At 44.9% G+C, this 21,312-nt stretch overlaps 1 pseudogene; it reads right to left on the minus strand.

The window, feature by feature from the left end:
- Positions 1-15,543: 15,543 nt before the first annotated feature.
- LOC147971597 (uncharacterized) lies at positions 15,544-16,235 on the minus strand (annotated as a pseudogene).
- Between the last annotated feature and the right edge of the window lie 5,077 nt (positions 16,236-21,312).

Here is a 21,312-nt window from a genome sequence, read left to right on the forward strand (position 1 = left end):
CATCATAGACGGTATATAAACAAATGCATCTCATCTGGAAAACTGCTGAAGCGAAAGGCGAATATTGAGCCTCCATTCATGTTGAAGGTCTTTGCAACTTTAGGCCAGTGCCTGTGGATGATTGACCGTCCGTCCTTTGTCCTCCTCAGGAACACTTCAATATTGAACCATGGGTGTTGTATGAAAACCTTCCTCGCCTCCTGACCATAGAGGTGGTTTGAGAGGTAATCATCAGTGAACTACTTTGGAAAGGCCTGAAAACAAGGATGTGCATAAATATCTTCTCTATATTGGAAATGGGACACAGGAATAAAAAAGGTAAGGTATAATAGTTAGTACCATCTTGTAGTGAACTGATGTCTTCTTCATTGTGCAGACAAAGATCTTGTTGTTTTTTGTTGCTAATTTCTTTATCCTAACAATCTTTCCGAGTTCCTTGATTTGATTGATATTCATAGACAACTCATTTCCCCATATGCAAAAAGGGTCGAACAGTGGGTCAAAACCTCTGACAGCAGGACCTACATGTGCAATACTAAATTGTTAAAAACCAAAAATATTAGAATGGTTCCTGCAATTGCACAATAATGTGCTATTAGACAACGGACCATGCATGTGCTAACCTCGATTGTAAACCTCAGTGCTTCCCATTGTTTCCCTGCAACACATATAAGGTAGTTATTCATCAGGTTAAGTAAGGGTTTGCATGCTATCAGTAAAATATGTTGATGAAAAATAAGCACATTGCATATTCATCAGATTAATTCAAGCCACACGGAAAACCCATTTACCCAAACCAAGGATGATTAAAAACTAGGAAATATAGCACTTGTATATGTTTCTCATGTATTAAGTGCAGCCAAATTCGATTTATTCCTCACATGCACAACAATACAAAATTCTACCCACGACAATTGGACATTGCATTGCAGAATTAAACCAAGCAGTTAACTAAACACCACAACAAATGAACCAAACATTAACTGAGCACCAAGTTGCACTATATAACATACTCCTAATAAAAGATCAGACAGTTAACCAAACAGTTAACTACAGCCAATTGTAGCAATTGTATTTGTTTATCATGTATTTACTACTGCTAAATTCAATTTATTCCTCACATGGTATACAATAACGGAATGCACCCACAATTTTGTGAACATAAATTCGATTTATGTCTCACATGAAGACAATACAAAATTGCAGCCTGAAGAATTGAACATCACATTTGCAGAATTGAACCAAATAGTTAACTGAAGACGACAACTAATTAACAAAACAGTTAATAAGTGAGCACCACACTGCACGACATATAGAACATATACACTAGAGCAACAGATTGCATGGTAAAATTAGATAGCACAATTCACTAGAATTTGTGAAGGAAAGGCAAGAGCAGCACACACAACGGGTAAATCGAGCATGCTTAACCGACATAGCTAGCAAATGGCAAGGTGCTCCTTCAAGATCTGGGGGTCGACACGAAGCCATCGCAACCTCATCCACGCGTGCGGCCGCGATTTGCTTCTCCACTACCAAATGCTCCTTGACCTCCTGGCTATACTGCGTGCACCATGGCTTAGGCCGGTGCTTATTTGGTGGAGGGGTCGGTGATTTGAATGGAAGGTGTCGTGCTCGCGCCGGCGATCGGGGCATGTGGGATGTGGAAGAAGGAGGAGGATGGGGGTCGGGTGTGGATTACCTGCTTGGATAGAGGAGGCCGAGCAGCGTGAAGGAGGGTCACCGACGAGGAAGCGGCGCTGCAAGCAAGGAGTGAAGGTTTCAACTTGGAAAGGAAGGCGGAAAGAGGGGAAATGTGGCTTTTGGTAAGGGGAAGGGGGCGGGGAGGTAGATATTTCCGCGGAAGCCAAAAATTTGGAATCGCTTCAGCGAAAAAACTGGCGCGCAAAGTGTCATCAGACACAGTCCCTTATTCAGAACTGTGTACGATATGTGGACATCACAAACGGTTCAGATAGCTTAATCCATGTGTGATGAGTTTGAACGTCAAAAGTTTTGGTTCAAATTTCCATTGTTACAGTGGTCATCCACGTCATTGCATAATTTGGGTACACAAAGGAGACTACAACAGACCCACACTTCTTATTCGAGCAAGTTCATCAATTAAACAGAGCTAGCTGACCTAAACATTACTCTAACAAATTAAAGACCGTCGCTCTTAGTTAAACAAAACAAAGAGTACTACTACGGCTGGTGCTCGTCGATCTCCGCCGCCGCCTCCATGTCCAGCTCGCGCCTGACCGTCTCCTGGCGAAGGGGCTCCCTGCCATCCATTGCACCATACTCGGCAAGCATCTTGCCATCCGCGTCCGCCATCTCTTTGTAAAAGGCCGCCACGAGCTGGGCATGGGCGGACGCGATCTGGGCTTGGACGGGCTCCGTCGTCGCAAGGTATGCGGCGGAGGAACGGATGGTTGCTCGAACGTTCTCGGCGATTGCCAGCTCTTCGGCCGTGGGTTGCCTACCGTTGTCGGAGAAGCTTCGTTCGATTTGTGCGGTGACCGCCAGGAGCTGGGTGTGTGCGGCCTCGACATGGTCGTGGGCGGCCTCCATCAGGGCTAAGGCCGCTGCTGCAGAACGGACAACTGTTGTGCCGCTCTCGCCAGTTGCTATCCCCGAGGCAGATGTTGCTGCCGCCACCTGAGAAGCAACAATGACCGTTTGGGCTTCCTTTGCCGCCCGGTCGCAGATTTCGGCCGCGCTCATGCACCTTGTTAGCACGCGCATGGTGGCTGCGGCTGCGCTCTCGCCGGAGTGGGCCACCGAATTTGCCCTCACGACACGGGTCCACATGCCTATCTTTCACCGGCGATGATTGAACAGTGAAATGATATTTGGGAGCGAGCTAGTGTGCTTGATACGTCGGCTGTGGACTGTAGCCAACGCACCTTCTCGCGTAAGCAATAGGCGTAGTATACACCGACGGTGCTCCAGGATATTTTGTGCTGCATCTCACACAGTTGCTCATAATAAACTCTGTGCGATCTACTTGATTTTTCATCTTGATTTGAATTACATAACGGGGTCACAGCGGCAATGGACGGTGTTTGAATTGCTAGACCTTTTATCTGGAGTGAACATGCAACTATATGTGTGTCACAATAGAATTGGAATTATTCAGGGTTCGTTTGAACATTTTATACATTAAATTGGTTTTCTAGCCATTTCAGGTGAACAATTCAAATTTGAACTACATGCACATGCTCCAGTGCAAATAAATTGGTTGAAAAGTCAAATCTGTGTCCTTGGGTGCATGCTTAGGTCCCATGCAAGAAATGAGAATGAATTTCAAACACCAGGGCACCATTGATTGCCGGCAAAACATTGAGATGCCTGGTTTTTAAATTCTAGTAAATCAAAAACTCGTCTGAAATTCATGAAACTTGGCATGCTATCATGGAGAGGCATCAACATGCCGTGGTAAATTTTTTTGTCCCATTTGGGGCAGGTTTGGGTATATGCTTCTCACAAACCGGAGCTTCTCACAACAAGCATGATAGTTTTTGGTAGGGAACGTCCCACCTTTGGGGACGAAACGATATCCATTGCCTCTTATTGCCTTCAAATTTTTTCTCGTGTCAACATAGAACAACAGGAGTGTTGAATTTTTGTGATTTTTCGGGGTTCGTTTGGACATTTTTATGCATTAACTGAGTTTTCAATGCATTTATGTGCATAATTCAAATTCGAACTACATGCACATACTCCAGTGCATATAAATTGGTTGAAAAATCAAATATGTGTCCTTGGGTGCATGCTTAGGTCCCATGCAAGAAATGTGAATGAATTTCAAACACAAGGGCACCGTTGATTGCCGGCAAAACATTGAGATGCCTGGTTTTTAAATTCTAGTAAATCCAAAACACGTCTGAAATTCATGAAACTTGGCATGCTATCATGGAGCGGCATCAACATGCCGTGGTAAAATTTTTGTCCCATATGGGGCAGGTTTGGGTATATGCTTCTCACAACAAGCATGGTGGTTTTCAGTAGGGAACGTCCCACCTTTGGGGACGAAACAATATCTATTGCTCTTATTGCTTTAATTTTTTTCTCATGTCAACATAGAACAACAGGAGTGTTGTGTGAATTTTTGTGATTTTTTGGGGTTCGTTTGGATATTTTTATGCATTAACTGAGTTTTCAATGCATTTATGTGCATAATTCAAAATTGAACTACATGCACATGCTCCAGTGCATATAAATTGGTTGAAAAATCAAATATGTGTCCTTGGGTGCATGCTTAGGTCCCATGCAAGAAATTAGAATGAATTTCAAACACCAGGGCACCGTTTATTGCCGGTAAAACATTGAGATGCCTGGTTTTTAAATTATAGTAAATCCAAAACTCGTCTGAAATTCATTAAACTTGGCATGCTATCATGGAGCAGCATCAACATGCCGTGGTACAAATTTTGTCCCATTTGGGGCAGGTTTGGGTATATGCTTCTCACAAACCGGAGCTTTCCACAACAAGCATGATGGTTTTCAGTAGGGAACGTCCCACCTTTGGGGACGAAACTATATCCATTGCCTCTTATTGCTTTCAAGTTTTTTTTTCTCGTGTCAACATAGAACAACAAGAGTGTTGTCTGAATTTTTGTGATTTTTTAGGGTTCGTTTGGAAATTTTATGCATTAACTGAGTTTTCAATGCATTTATGTGCATAATTCAAATTTGAACTACATGCACATGCTCCAGTGAATATAAATAGGTCGAAATATCAAATCTTTGTCCTTGGGGTGCATGCTTAGGTCCCATGCAAGAAATGGGAATGAATTTCAAACACCAGGGCACCGTTGATTGCCGGCAAAACATTGAGATGCCTGATTTTTAAATTATAGTAAATCCAAAACTCGTTTGAAATTCATGAAACTTGGCATGCAATCATGGAGCGGCATCAACATGTCGTGGTACAATTTTTGTCCCATTCGGGGCAGGTTTGGGTATGTGCTTCTCACAAACCGGAGCTTCTCACAACAAGCATGATGGTTTTCGGTAAGGAACGTCCCACCTTTTGGGAGGAAATGATATCCATTGCCTCTTACTGCTTTCAATTTTTTTTCTCATGTCAACATAGAACAACAAGAGTGTTGTGTGAATTTTTGTGATTTTTCGGGGTTCGTTTGGACATTTTTATGCATTAACTGAGTTTTCAATGCATTTATGTGCATAATTCAAATTTGAACTACATGCACATGCTCCAGTGCCTATGAATTGGTTGAAAAATCAAATATGTGTCCTTGGGTGCATGCTTAGGTCCCATGCAAGAAACGGGAATGAATTTCAAACACCAGGGCACCATTGATTGCTGGTAAAACATTGAGATGCCTGTTTTTTAAATTCTAGTAAATCCAAAATTCCGTTAACCATTCACGTGACACCATGTGTCTTGGTTTTAATGGCCGTAGGAGGTGCCGTGCGGAACGCTGCTTGACCTTGACTGAACGGGAGGCGTGCGAGCATCGTGCGGTGCGCAGGCTGATCGAGAGGCGTGCAAGTTGTCCTCGAGTGCGCAGGCTCACCGTGAAGCGTGCGAGCTGTACGCTGCGCAGGCTCACTGGGAAGCGAGCCCTTTGACTTCCATGGCCGCCCGCCTTGCTCGCATCCTCTCCATTAATGGCGCCCACGCCACAGTTTAATTCGCTTTTTAAATATAAAACACTCATCGCAAACATTTTAGTTAGAACACCCGTATGCAAACCGACAGCTTTCCCAGGAAGCCAAGAGAAAAATGTGCCGAGCAGGATTTCTGCAGCTCTTGATCGTAGACGTTTTAGATCGAACACCCGTATGCAAAGTGAGAGCAGCCCAGGATTTGTGCATCCCTTCAACGCAAAGGTTGTTTTGGATGACCCATGTGCAACCACGTACAAACAATTTGGTAAGATTTGTCAATCCTTGTAACACTGTGATTTTTCAAAATATGAAGTTAAAAATCACTAGCAGTATCTAATATTTGCAACTAAAATTCAGTAATTAAGCATAGATTTCATTCATAGATTAAGCAGTCGTTCTTAATTTATACAAACAGTTCAACTCGACAGCTGAACCGACCAAACTTTTCCCCAATTGTTGCCAACCACGTATTGAAATAGCTAGTTCAACTATATATACTAGCTAATTTTAAGTACGTTGTACAGTTCCACCACATCTATAGTCAGATGAATTGAACAAAATAGCCCCTAAATACTACTACTACTACTACTACTACTACTACTACTACTACTACCACGGAGGGACTGTGTACTACTTCCGGCTGCCTCTCCTCTGCTGAGTGCGCTCAGTAAGAGGCGGAGGAGGAGGAGCCTACGAACGAGCTGGGCAACCGCAATGCGGTGCCTGCCGCTAATACAGCTTCAGCGACGCTCACCTCGAACGCCCTCTGCCGCTCTAGACGACCCCTCTCGAAGCGGTGGTTCTCCTCGTAGATCTCCTGATTCCTCGCCTCTAAGGCGGCGTGTGCCGCCGCCACGGCGGCGGTAAGTCTCTTTGCATGCTCGACGAGGCGCTCCTTCTCCTCCCGCAGGAACTCACTGTAGCGCGCAAGGTCGCTGACGCACGTGCGGGCATCCACCTCTGCCTCCCGCCTTCGGGCAGCGGTGGCGGAGCGGGTGATGACCCCGGCGGTCGACGGTGGGCTGGCGGCCACAACGGCCGACGACGGGGTGGCGGCCATGACCACCACCTCCCGCCTTCGGGCCGCGGTGGCGGAGCGGGTGATGGCCACAGTGGCCGGCAGTGGGGTGACGGCCATGACGGCCACCTCCCGCCTTCGGGCCGTGGCGGCGGAGCGGGTGATGGCCCTGGCTTTCGACGGTGATGCGGCGGCAACGGCGGCCGGCAATAGCTGCCGACGGGCACCGGCGGCGGAGTGTGTGGTGGGTGTTCCGCGCACATCCAACAGGGACGCCACACGCACTACACTACGCCGGGTACTACGCCGTCCCTGCGGTGTAGCCTCCCAGCTGGTGTCCTGTGATGACGGCGGAGTGGCTGAGCCACGACGACGGACCGGTGCCATTGGCGATTGTGGGAGAAGAAGACGAGATAAGCTACAGGGATGGAGGGGAAATGCGACACAGGACTCGCCGGCCGTGAAGGTTTTTATAGCAGGCCGGTAAGTGTTGGGATTTTGGGGGATTTCACCGAGTCGGTCAGGAAGCTTGCGCGGGAACCTGTGAGGTTGCGCGGGAACGGGCTCACCGACGATTCATTGGCGCCACTGTTTGGCAAAAAGAACGCCCCCGCGTGCTGCACAAGCTTGCGTTGTAAGCCGTCTGCGACAGCGGGGTGACAAGACGTACGAGAGGAGTACGAAAGGCCACGTACACATATGGTTAATAAAAAAAGTTTGCAATTTAATTACCTACTATACCACCGTCTTGGTTTATAAGTATGATTTAACTAATAAAATAAAAATGCATGTCGCCAAAGATTATATAGTTGGATTTGTATTTGAACATAGTTTCCAATTATATAATTTTTAAAACATGCATTAACATTTTGTTGGTTAAATTTGAGGACAGAGTATGGCATGGAATATAAACGAGACTATAGACTAGACGGAGGTGGTACCACACGGCCGCTCTCTACGCAGCGACGCAATTGTCGGCCGGCTTGTAGGCGACCATTTCCTGCGTGTGGTTGCTTGCGGTTCAGGCGGCTGCGACGCGCTCTGCTCGCGTCCCGCCATGCGCTCTACTCTCGCGTCCCTCCGAGTGCTCTGCCCTCGTCCCTCCACACGTGCTACCAGTGTTTGGGGACGGTGCACGATCACCCACTTTCATGTGCAAGCGGTTGCGCCGGGCGTGGCGCAACAATGCAGTTACCCGCTACAAAAACTGCCATGCGGACGCGCCAAGAATCCACGCCGCCCGGCCCCCTTTTATTCCTATGGCCATTTACCTTTCATCTCTCGTCTCACATGACACAATAAGCACACCCACGAGGACACATACAGAGAGGACATCCAGCGGTTCCAATGGCGCTCCCTGTGGCTCTAATGGCGCTCCCAGCGGCCGACGACGACAACGACGGGCAATTCACCACGCATCACGTAGTGGACACCCACATGAGGGGGAAGTCCCTCTTGGTGGTGTACATGAACGATCCGGTCTCGGTGGAGAGCTCCATCCAAACTATGGAGCAGTTCCTTGCCGAGGACAAGTACCAAGTGGTCGGCTTCGACCTCGAGTACACCATCGGTCGTGCCGGGCACGATCAGAAGGTTGCCGTCGCCCAGTTGTGCGTGCGACATGACATCCTCGTCTACCACTTCCACCTTGCCACAAGGCCTTGTGAGCATTCCTCCAGGTTTATCAACAGCTCCGACTACAGTTTCGCTACGGTGGACACCACTAACGATCTAAAAGCGCTCAAGGTTTCGGACTTGAAATGCCCAAATCTTGTCAACATCCAGCACCACTACAAGGTCTGGGGCAGCAACAAAAACAAACTGAACTCCCTGGTTGACCTTTCCTCGGCCATCATCGACCCCTACTACGTGAAGATGAAGGAAGAGAGCAATAAGGACAAGAACGCCTAGCACAGTGTGTGGCATAAGAGACTGGATGAACGACATGTCAAGTACGCGACCATGGACGCGTACACAAGCTACAAGATGTACAGGAGGATCATTGACATGAGGAACTGTCTTCTTCCTGACAAAGACGAGGGATCGAGACACATAGAAGTGGCGGGAGCGTCACAAGAAGTAGATGACTAGACGATCATTTCTCCTACTTTAGAATGCATGCAATTGTTTATTGAGGTGTGTGCGAATGATCTGTATAGTCACTTATGTAATTGGATGTTTATTTCAGTTATATATATACATGTTATATTCTACTGTAGACAGAGCAATTCACACGGCTTATTAGCAGCAATTGTCTGTGTTATTATTGGTCTTCGCACACATTTCAGATTACGAACCTGTTTGCCACGTATCACACACATCTTGTTCAGTTGAACCGTTTCCATTGTGTTGCCTAATAACACACAATTCATCCCAGTGAACCGTATGCTATATATTGCACGCGCCTTCATCTGGCTGCCCGTTTCTTTTGTGCCTCCTCATCCCAAACAGTTAATTGAGCTGAACGGTATGCCCCGCATCGCACATGCAACTAAATTCTGAACTGTGTTTGATGCATCTGTCATCGCAAACGTTTTGCACCTTTTTGACGGTTTTTTACACCACCGTTAGCGACTATGGCATCGCACATAGTTTCGTCGAAGGGTCTCTGATCGTAGTGTCACGTTTGGACCATCCTGTAGTAGTGGCCAGTCGTCCCGGCATACATCAGAAGATTACCATCGCCCTGTTGTGTGTGCGCCATCATGTCCTCATCTACCACTACTGCATGGCCAGAGAGCCTTGCGACCGTTTCAACAGGTTTGTCAACAGCACCGACTACAAGTTCGCCATGGTGGAAACCATGGACGATGTAAAAGCGCTCAGTGTTACGGGATTGGCCTGAAAGAACCTCGTCGAAATCCGTGACCACTACGGGGTCTGGGGCAGCATGAAGAAGGACTCCCTAGTCGAACTCGCCTCGGCCATCATCAACCTCTACTACGAAAAGATGAAGCAGGATGCCCAGAGAACAAGTCCCCTATCCTGGCACAGGGCATGGATGCGACAACTGGATGAACCTCACCTCAGGTTCGCGGCCAAGAGCGTGTACACATGCTACGAGATGCACAGGTGGATCGTTGACATGAGGAAGTGCCTCGTTACCCAAATTGATGAGCCCGAATCGAGCCACAAGCAGAGCAAGCATCAAAAGAAGTAGATGATGATCAAATGATTGTTTATGCTAGTTAATCATGCATGTAATATATAGTTTACTTTATTGGTGTGTGGAAATGTCATCTGTGTAGTAGCCACCTATGTAATTATGCATGTAATAGTTTACTTTGGTGTGTGCAAATGCCATGGTTGTAGTAGCCACCTATGTAAGTGGATGTTTAATTTGGTTATGCAAGCATGTCCTTATAAGTGTGTGTGTGTGTGTGTGTGTATATGTTGTTGTTCTGTATGCAATCCCATTGCACAACACACATGTCTTATTAGCAGCAACCGTCTGTGTTATTATCGGTCTTCACACACATTTCTGATTACAGACCTGTTTGCCGCGTATCACACACATCTTGTTAAGTTGAACCGTTTCTGTTCTCATGTCTCAACGCAAAAAGTTCATCCTAGTGAACCGCATGCCATATATCGCACACACCTTGATCTGGCTGACTATTTCTTTTGTGTTGCCTAATCACAAACAGTTCATCCGAGTGAACCGTATGCTGTATATCGCACACACCTCCATCTGGCTGCCCGTTTCATTTGTTCCTCCTCATCGCAAACGATTAATTGAACTGAACCGTATGCCCTGGATTGCACATGTAACTAAAATCTGAACCGTGTTTGATGCATTCTCCATCGCAAATGTTTTGCACCTTTTTGACGGTTTTTTACACCACCCTTTGCGATTATGGCATCGCACACAGTTTCATCGAAGGTTCTCTGATCATAGTGTCGCGTTAGCAGCATCCTGCAGCAGTGTTAGCTGCTCTCATACTTTTGATCAAGTATTTGTCAGGGATATTTGAAGTAAATTTTGAATGCCAAGTTGAATCCAAATTCAAATGAAACTCAAATGCCTCTGAAGATTCCAAATGCCACTCAATTCACGCAAGATGCATAAATGCTTAACTAATAATTGTAAAACATTCCAAATTGAAAATTTGGGATGTTACAAACCTACCCACCTTAAGATGAATCTCGCCCTCGAGATTTAGGTTGGCTAGCAAACAGGTGCGGGTGGTCTCGACGGAGATCTTCTTCTCGCTCCCAGGTGGCTTCCTCCTCGGAGTGGTGGCTCCAAAGAACCTTGCAGAACTTGATGATCTTGCTGCGGGTAACTCTGTTCGCAGTCTCGAGAATTCTTACGGGTTTCTCCTCATAAGTCAGATCACTGTCAAGCTTTATGGCCTCTAGGGGCATTGTTTCTCTCAAAGGGATATCGTCCATCTCAGCATGGCATTTCTTCAGCTGGGAAACATGGAAGACATCATGAACTCCTGACAATCCTTCTGGCAATTCCAGATTGTATGCAACTTCTCCTCTGCGTTCGAGGATTTTGTAGGGGCCAATGAACCTGGGTGCTAATTTTCCTTTCACACCAAACCTCTTGATTCCTCGAAGTGGGGACACACGAAGATATGCTCGGTCTCCCGCTTCATACATTACTTCCTTGCGTTTACTATCGGCATAACTCTTCTGCCTCGACTAAGCTATCTTAAGTCTATCTCGAATCAGCTTGACCTTCTCTTCAGAGTCTTTGATAAGGTCGGGACCAAAAAGTTTTCGGTCTCCAACACCATCCCACAACAATGGTGTTCTGCACCTCCTTCCGTATAGAGCTTCGAAAGGGGCCATCTTCAGACTGGTCTGATAGCTGTTGTTGTACGAGAACTCCGCATATGGCAAATTATCATCCCAACTAGATCCATAGTCTAGCGCACATGCTCTCAACATGTCCTCTAGAATCTGGTTGACTCTCTCCGTCTATCCATCTGTCTGCGGATGAAAAGTTGTACTGAACTCCAGCCTCGTACCCAAAGTTTCATGCAACTGATTCCAAAACATTGAGGTAAATTGTGTTCCTCTATCTGACAAGATACTCCTTGGAACTCCATGTAGACATATGATCCTGGTCATGTATATCTTGGCTAACTTAGCGCTGGTATATGTGGTCTTCATGGGAATGAAATGAGCTACCTTGGTCAAGCGATCAACCACTACCTAGATAGAATCATAACCTAAACGGGTCCTGGGTAGTCCCATGATAAAATCCATTCCAAGTTTGTCCCATTTCCTCTCGAGTATCGGCAAAGGTTGAAGTAACCCTGCCGGCTTCTGATGTCCCGCCTTTACTCGCTGACAAACATCGCATACTACTACGTACTCGGCAATATCCTTCTGCATACCTGTCCACTAGAAACTTTCCTTCAAATCCAGATACATCTTGGTGTTGCCTGGTTGAATCGAGTACGGTGAATCATGGGCCTCCTGAAGAATTAACTTTCTGACCTCTGGGTCATTGGGCACATAGATACGGTCCTCAAACCATAAAGTTCCATGCTCATCCTCACGAAACCTTTAGCCTTTCCGTTACTCAGCTTTTCCTTTATCTCTGCAATTTTCTTGTCCGTCTTCTGGGCTTCAGGGACTCTTTCTGTCAGAGTTGATTGAATATCCAGGGTGGCGACAAATCTTCTTGGTACTATCTCCAGTCAGAGATTTCTGAGATCGTGGCTAATTCCTGAGGTAGTCCTCCAGCTATGAGGGTGTTCACATAGCTCTTACGGCTCAAGGTATCTGCTACAACATTAACCTTTCATGGGTGATAATGCAATCTCATGTCATAGTCCTTGATCAACTCAATCCATCTCCTCTGCCTGAGGTTCAACTCCTTCTGCGTGAAAATATACTTCAAGCTCTTATGATACGTGTAAACATCACAACTATTTCCGACAAGGAAATGTCTCCAGGTCTTGAGTGCGTGCACTACGGCTGCTAACTCCAAATCGTGTGTGGCATAATTCATCTCATGAGGTCGTAGCTGTCTGGAGGTATAAGCTACAACTTTTCCTTCCTGCATGAGCACTCCTCCAAGTCCTTGACGAGAAGCATCACAATATACCTGGTAATCCTTGTGTATATCCGGCGAAATTAGCACTGGGGCTATAACCAAACGTTTCTTCAGTTTCTGAAAACTGGCTTCACAATCCCCGGTCCAAATGTACTTGGCTTCCTTCTTCAACAGCACAGTCATGGGTTTAGCAATCTTGGAGAAATTCTGAATAAATCTCCGATAATATCCTGCAAGTCCGAGAAAACTGCAGATCTCCTTGAATGAGGTCGGGGACTGCCAGTGGGTATCCGATTCAACCTTGGTGGGGTCGACTGCTATTCCTTCGCCTGAAATAACATGTCCAAGGAATCCGACTTCCTTCAGCCAAAATTCACATTTGCTGAACTTGGCATATAACTGATGTTCTCGGAGTTTCTCCAGAACTAGACGCAGATGTTCCTTATGCTCTTCCTCGCTCTTGGAGAAAACCAATATGTCATCGATGAACACCACAACAAACTTGTCCAGATATTCCATAAATACCTTGTTCATCATGCTCATGAAATATATAGGGGCATTAGTCAATCCGAATGACATGACGGTATATTCATATAAACCATACCTGGTGGTGAAAGCCGTTTTGGGTATATCCTGTTCACATATCTTCAACTGATGATACCCTGATCAAAGATCGATCTTGGAGAACACTTTGCCTCCAACTAGCTGATCAAATAAATCATTAATCATCGACAGAGGGTACTTGTTCTTGACGGTCATGTCGTTCAACGAATGATAATCCACAACCATTCTTAGGGTTCCATCCTTCTTCTCTACCAAAAGAACTGGGGCTCCCCAAGGTGACGAGCTTGGCCGAATATATCCCTTCTCCAATAGCTCATTAATTTGCTTCTTGATCTCTTCCAAATCATTCGGGGGCATCTGATAAGGTCTCTTGGATATTGGGGTTGTGCCAGGCAATAACTCAACAAGAAATTCAATGTCTCTGTTCGGTGGCATTCCTGGTAATTCCTCTAGAAATACATCAGGAAAATCTTGCACTAGGGCACTTCCTCCTGAACACCTCATGTGAGGGAATTCATCTGAATCTTCCTCGGCGTGCGTCAGGATACATACTTGATCCTCTTCTACTCCGGGGTGGTGAGAAAAATCGTCTTGCGGGCACAATCGATGTTTCCCTCAAACTTCGTTAACCAGTCCTAGGATCATGTCCAATCCTTGGGATTCCAATACTATGAGGTCTGTGGTAAAACTATGATTTCCGATGCTGAGGGTCGAATGACAGCCTAAGCCCGCCGTCATTTCTCCTCCCAGGGAAGTGACCTGAAGAGGGGTTCTAAGGGTTCTAGTGGGCAACCCGTACTTTTCCACAACTATTCTTGATATGAATCAATGTGTTGCACCAGAATCAAACATTACCAATACTGGACGTGAATTTAATAAAAACTTACCAACCACTGTGTTTGGCTGATCATAGACGTCCTCCACGTCGATGTGGTTCACCTGGGCATGAGGAAAAGGATTGGGCTTCTTAGTTGATGAGCTTCCATTTCCATTGCCGCTTCCATTTCCCCGCTTGGCCTCTGGACAATCAGCGGCATAGTGTCCTGTTTTCTGGCACTTGAAATAGGTGATATGACTCAGATCCTTCTGAGCCAGAGCGGAACAGTGCTGGTTGCCATTGCCTCCATTTCCCGACTTGAAGTTGTTGTTGTTGTTGTTGTTGTTGTTGTTGTTGTTGTTGTTGTTGTTGTTGTTGTTGTTGTTGTTGTTGTTGTTGTTGTTGTTGTTGTTGTTGTTGTTGTTGTTGTTGTTGTTGTTGTTGTGATTCTTCCCATTCCCTCCATGGTTGTGTCCTCCATGGTTATGTCCTCCATGGATGTGTTGGGGGTGACCTCCCGGGTATGGGGTGTAGCGAGGCTTCTGCTGAGCTCCTGAGTTGTACTTCCCCTGACTATACTTCCGCTTGCGGCTATCAATCTGTTGTTGCTTTCCTTCAAGGATGATGGCATTGTCTACCAGCTCCTGGTAGTTATTGAAGGTGGCCACCATCAGCTGCATTCCCAACTCATCATTAAGTCCTTCGAGGAACTTCTCCTGTTTTGCGGCATCTGTGGCCACATCACCCGGGGCATAGCGAGCTAACTGGCTGAACTCATCCATGTACTGCCCCACAGTACTATTTCCCTGGCATAAGTTACGGAACTCACGCTTCTTTAGACTCATGTCTCCAGCTGAAACATGAGTGGTGCAGAAGGCCTACTGAAACTGATCCCACGTGATGGTGGCGATGAGATAGGTGGTGGTGTAGTTATCCCACCAAGAGGCCGCGGGTCCATCCAGTTGATGTGTAGCAAAACGCACCATTTCAGCATCTGTGCATCCAGCAGTTGTTAGCTCCCTTCTGATCTTGCGGAGCCAATCATCAGCTACAATCGGCTCGGTGCTGCTAGAGAACACCGGCGGATTCAACCTTAGGAACCGGGTCAGGTTGTCGACAGGGGATGGTGGCGGTGGATTGTTGTTGTTGTTGTTGTTGCCTTGGTTCTAGATGAGCATTTGCATCAAGGCATTCTGTTGTTGGATCAGCTGGGTGAGCTCCGGCGGGAAAGTGAATCCGGGGTCACGTCTTGGAGGCATCTGGTGTTTTGGAGCGGATGATAAATTAGAATAGAACAAGGGTCTAATGAGAAAATAGCACTACCCATATGAATGCACAATCATAATCACACAAATTATTTATTCATTCATCTCGAACAAGATTCAATCTCGGATTACAAAATCTCACGACTAATTGAAAATAACGGCCTAACTGATCAATGAAAAATTAAAATAAAATAACATGGCGGTCGACTAAATGTCTTCATCAGTTAGCCTTGTGTCCTTCAGTGCGGCGTCCTCTGGTGCGGCGCCTCCTCTTGCGGCTTCCTTCCATGGAGCTCTCTTCATAATCCTCGTTATTGCTCACGAAGGGTCCATTATCTCCACTAAGGAAGTGGTCTTCTCCCTGGTCCATCTTTTCCTCTAGTGTGGCAATATATTTCTTTAGGTCCTCGATTCTATCCATAAAATCCTTGACTTCTTCTTCATGTTCAAGGAAGTCCGCGCGTGCTTTATCCTCCAGTTCCAGTTCACGGAACAACAACCTCCCGTGTACCTTCGAGCTTCGTCGTGTCTGAATTTCCTGGTTCCTAATGTGACTCTCCAAGTCTTGGACATATGAAATAATGGAGTCGTCCTCCACGGTATGGATGATATCTCCATTCCTAGCTCTGCGAGAAATCATGCGAGGTCCGATGGGTCGAGCTTGGCCCTGTACTCTTCTCGGATATGTCCAAGTGCATGATAAATCACCATGTCTCTTCCGAGGATCCAAGTGAAAGCGGCAAACTCAAAGTCGATGGGCTCTGAATGTCCTCTGAAGGTCCTCCCTAGAATGTACACCTCATTCCTGTAGCGGGTATCTGTCGGAAGTGCATTGGTAGGCTTCCTGGTGATCGAGGGCAGAGCAACCTTCAGCTTCTTCACGATCTGAACCACCTTCTTGCCGAAAAGCATCATCTCATCCGTCTGGCAAAACTCAGGTAGCAGAACTGGGGTGAACTCGGCGGCCATCTAGAATGTTGAAAATTGGAGGGAAGTTAGAAATGAACAGGGGATAATTATGGAATAATAAGGACATAAAATAAAATAGTTTCTTCCTATGGCTTTCCGACCCTAGGGGTTACGTCCTACAGTCAGCGTGTGCTCTGAATACCATTGATGACCCAAAAGTATAGGGGATCTATCGTAGTCCTTTTGATAAGTAAGAGTGTCAAACCCAATGAGGAGCAGAAGGAAATGATAAGCGGTTTTTAGCAAGGTATTCTCTGCAAGTACTGAAATAAGTGGTAACAGGTAGTTTTGTGATAAGATAATTTGTAACAAGCAACAAGTAACAAAAGTAAATAAAGTGCAGCAAGGTGGCCCAATCCTTTTTGTAGCAAAGGACAAGCCTGGACAAACTCTTATATAAGGAAAAGTGCTCCCGAGGACATATGGGAATATCGTCAAGCTAGTTTTCATCACGTTCATATGATTCGCGTTCGGTACTTTGATAATTTGATATGTGGGTGTACCGGTGCTTGGGTGCTGTTCTTACTTGAACAAGCACCCCACTTATGATTAACCTCTATTGCAAGCATCCGCAACTACAACAAAAGTATTAAGGTAAACCTAACCATAGCATGAAACATATGGATCCAAATCAGCCCCTTACGAAGCAACGCATAAACTAGGGTTTAAGCTTCTGTCACTTTAGCAACCCATCATCTACTTATTACTTCCCAATGCCTTCCTCTAGGCCCAAATAATGGTGAAGTGTTATGTAGTCGACGTTCACATAACACCACTAGAGGCTAGACAACATACATCTCTTCAAAATATCAAACGAATACCAAATTCACATGACTACTAATAGCAAGACTTCTCCCATGTCCTCAGGAACAAACGTAACTACTCACAAAGCATATATTCATGTTCATAATCAGAGGGGTATTAATATGCATAAAGGATCTGAACATATGATCTTCCACCAAGTAAACCAACTAGCATCAACTACAAGGAGTAATCAACACTACTGGCAACCTACTAGTACCAATCCCGGACTTGGAGACAAGAATTGGATACAAGAGATGAACTAGGGTTTTGAGATGAGATGGTGCTGGTGAAGATGTTGATGGAGATTGCCCCCTCCCAATGAGAGGAGCGTTGGTGATGACGATGGCGATGATTTCCCCCTCCGGGAGGGAAGTGTCCCCGGCAGAACAGCTCTGCCGGAGCCCTAGATTGGTTCCGCCTCGTGGCGGCGGAGTTTCGTCCCGAAAGGCTGCTTATGATTTTTTTCTCGACGAAAGACCTCATAGCGCAGAAGATGTCCATCAGAGAGCCAACAGGGGGCCCATGAGGCAGGGGGCGCGCCAAGGGGATAGGGCGCACCCCCACCCTCGTGGCCAGGTGGGCCCCCCTCTGGTGAACTTCTTCCACTCAATATTTTTTATTATTTCCAAAAATAACTTCCGTGGAGTTTCAGGACTTTTGGAGTTGTGCAGAATATGTCTCTAATATTTGCTCCTTTTCCAGCCCAGAATTCCAGCTGTCGGCATTCTCCCTCCTTATGTAAACCTTGTAAAATAAGAGAGAATAGGCATAAGTATTGTAACATAATGTGTAATAACATCCCATAATGCAATAAATATCGATATAAAAGCATGATGCAAAATGGAGGTATCAACCCCCCCAAGCTTAGACCTCGCTTGTCCTCAAGCGAAAGCCGATAACGATAAATATGTCCCCATGTTTAGAGGTAGAGGTGTCGATAAAAATAAAATACGGACATGAAGGCATCATGATTATTCTCATAACAGCAACATATATAGATATTGTCATATGACTTCTTATCCTCAAGTAATAATCTATTCACATTGCAAAAGTATGACTCAAAAACTTTATTGAGAACTAACAAACTATAATCTCAGTCATTGAAGCAATTGCAATTTATCATAACATCAGAAAGAGTCTATGTCAGAGCTTAATAGCAAGTCCACATACTCAACTATCATTTAGTCTTTCATAATTGCTAACACTCACGCGATACTTGTGGTTATGGAGATTTAATCGGACACAGAGAAAGATAGGGGCTTATAGTTTTGTCTCCCAACCTTTTACCTCAAGGGCAATGTCAACAATAATAACTCATGCTCCCCTACATCCAATTAGATATATCTATCAGGATCTTTCCAACATACTATGCTTGCCAAAGGATAAAATGAAAAAGGGAAAGTGAAGATCACCATGACTCTTGCATAAGGTAGAGGAAAATAATAAAAGATAGGCCCTTCGTAGAGGGAAGCAGAGGTTGCCATGCGCTTTTATGGTTGGATGCACGAAATCTTAATGCGAAAGAACGTCACTTTATATTGCCCCTTGTGATATGAAACTTTATTATGCAGTCCGTTGCTTTTATTTCTTCCACATCACAAGATCGTATAAAGCTTATTTTCTCCCACACTAATAAGTCATACATATTTAGAGATGACAACTTACTTGAAGGATCTTACTCAATCCATAGGTAGATATGGTGGACTCTCATGGCAAAACTGGTTTAAGGGTATTTGGAAGCACAAGTAGTATCTCTACTTGGTGTTGAGAATTTGGCTAGCATGAGGGGGAAAGGCAAGCTCAACATGTTGGAGGATCCATGACAACATACTTTATCTCAGATATAAGAAAACACAACCCATTACGTTGCCTTCCTTGTCCAACATCAACACTTTAGCATGTCATATTTTAATGAGTGCTCCCAATCATAAAAGATGTCAATGACAATATATTTATATGTGAAACCGCTCTTTCCTTATTACTTCCTATTAAGTGCAACGATGACCAAAGCTATGTCTGCCAACTCCGAACAACTTTTAATCATCATACTCTTTCTATGTGAAGTCATTACTCTCAATAAGATCAATATGAACTCTATGTTTCTTTTTATTCTTTTTCTTCTTCTTTTCTTTTACTCACTCAAGATCATGGCAAAATAATCAAGCCCTTGACTCAACACTAATCTTTATTGTATATAGCTCACGGACTCGATTACAAAGAGAGATCATAAATCAAAAACTCAAAACTAGATCATGCCATAAACTTTATTCTACTAGATCAAGATACTACTAATAGGATCGAACTAAGAAAAATGGTAAAGATAGGAGTGTGATGGTGATACGATACCGGGGCACCTCCCCCAAGCTTGGCAGTTGCCAAGGGGAGTGCCCATACCCATGTGATTATGTCTCCTTCTTTGTTGGTGAAGAGGATGGTGGTGATGTTGACTTAGTTGATGGCATAGACTTCTCCCTTAATTTGCGTTTGAGGGCAGAATTTTGGTCCCTCAAATCATTAATCTCCCACTCCAGGGTTAATATCTTTTTTGCATAGGTCCTGCTTATTTTCCTGCAAGAGACGAAAAGGGATAAACTCGATCTTTGGTTTCTTTACCCTATCAGGGAGACTTGACTTTTTGAACTCCACATGCATGTCCCCAGGTTGAGGTAATGGGGCTTCATATTCATCTGAGCTCGTCTCCTCCTTCCCACCTGGTTTCATAGTCCTCTTCTTCCTCCGTAGTCCAGCCATCGTGCTCCACATCTCCATAGACCTTAGGGTTTGCTAAGTAATCATCCACATAGCTTTCTCCTTCCGAATCCTGGGAAGACATGTTGATCTAATCTGTAGCGGGACAGCTCGAAACGAAAACATAGGATATTTGCATGATACAGGAGTCAAAACCTTCGGGAGAATATATAATGAATTTTTACCGACCAAAATACGTATCATGCAAGAAAACGGAGTCCGGAAGGCACATGAGGTGCCCACGAGGTAGGGGGCGCGCCCAGGGGGGTAGGGCGCGCCCTCCACCCTCGTGGGGCCCTCGTGTCCTTCCCGAACTGCTACTTATTTTTCTATTTTTCTAAATATTCCAAAACGGAGAAATATTGCCTTAAAAACTGTTTTGGAGTCGGTTTACTTACCGTACCACATACCTATTCCTTTTCGGAGTCTGAAACGTTCTGGAAAGTGTCCCTTATGTATCCCTCCGAGGTTACGGTTTCAATAACATTGGTTTCAACATTTATAGGATTACCTGAGATATAATGTTTGATTCTTTGACCGTTCACCACCTTCGGATTTGTGCCTTCGAAGTTGTTGATTTTTATGGCACCGGAACGATAGACCTCCTCGATAACGTAAGGACCTTCCCATTTAGAGAGAAGTTTTCCTGCAAAAAATCTTAAACGAGAGTTGTATAGCAATACATAATCACCTACGTTAAACTCACACTTTTGTATCCTTTTGTCATGCCATCTTTTAACTTTTTCTTTAAACAACTTGGCATTTTCATAAGCTTGGGTTCTCCATTCATCAAGTGAGCTAATATCAAATAACCTCTTCTCTTCGGCAAGTTTGAAGTCATAGTTGAGCTCTTTAATAGCCCAATATGCCTTATGTTCTAGTTCGAGAGGTAAATGACATGCTTTTCCATAAACCATTTTATACGGAGACATACCCATAGGATTTTTGTATGCAGTTCTATAGGCCCATAATGCATCATCAAGTTTCTTGGACCAATTCTTTCTAGATCTATTGACAGTCTTTTGCAAAATTAATTTAAGCTCTCTATTACTCAATTCTACTTGACCACTAGACTGTGGGTGATAAGGCGATGCAATTCTATGATTAACATCATATTTAGCAAGCATTTTATGGAAGGCACCATGAATGAAATGTGAACCACCATCAGTCATTAAATATCTAGGGACTCCAAACCTCGGAAAAATAACTTCTTTAAGCATTTTAATAGAAGTGTTATGATCAGCACTGCTAGTTGGAATAGCTTCTACCCACTTAGTAAGGTAATCAACAGCAACTAAAATATGAGTATACCCATTAGAGGCAGGAAAAGGTCCCATATAATCAAAGCCCCAAACATCAAATGGTTCAATAACAAGTGAATAGTTCATAGGCATTTCTTGACGCCTACTAATATTACCTATTCTTTGGCATTCATCACATGACAAGACAAACTTACGGGTATCCTTGA

Source organism: Triticum urartu, chromosome 5A (genome assembly GCF_056163025.1).
Source record: "Triticum urartu cultivar PI428250 chromosome 5A, HENAU_Tu73, whole genome shotgun sequence".
Taxonomy (NCBI): domain Eukaryota; kingdom Viridiplantae; phylum Streptophyta; class Magnoliopsida; order Poales; family Poaceae; genus Triticum; species Triticum urartu.